Source organism: Phaethon lepturus, unplaced genomic scaffold (genome assembly GCF_000687285.1).
Source record: "Phaethon lepturus isolate BGI_N335 unplaced genomic scaffold, ASM68728v1 scaffold34506, whole genome shotgun sequence".
Lineage (NCBI taxonomy): Eukaryota > Metazoa > Chordata > Aves > Phaethontiformes > Phaethontidae > Phaethon > Phaethon lepturus.
Genome location: NW_010546152.1, coordinates 8,977 through 9,486, shown reverse-complemented (window position 1 = coordinate 9,486; position 510 = coordinate 8,977).

Here is a 510-nt window from a genome sequence, read left to right as displayed (position 1 = left end):
GAAAGAGTGTCATGATTAAATAACTGAGGTTTTCCTTCTTATTTGCTTTTCATTTTCTATATTGGTGATACAGCTGTGGGTACGATGATGGATCTGAAAATAGTTAAGTTGTGCAAGAATAGTGTTCTGCCTAGGGTAATTATTTATGAGTCTCAGAGAGGAAATGCATTAGAACCTTAATTTTAAGAAAGGGCAGTGCTCCTTCTCTGCTGGGTTTACCCAAACAGGGAGAGAAAGCAGTCCATGTTTTCCAAGACTCTTGAAAAACGATTTTTGAGTTAATACAAGACCCCTTTGCCTATGTGACAGTGAACTGGAGTAGCCGAGCTCTGCTCGCCCTGTCTGGTGCGGTTTGCTGCAATACCTACTCTCTTTTGATCCCAGGATTTTGTTCCTTCACAAAAGGAGGAGCAACTGATGGGATCTTTGCAACATGAAGGTATTCCAGTCCCCTGTGCAATAGTCTGCTCTGGAAGAAGCGTGATTCCCTGTTTTATTCCTAGCTAGGAG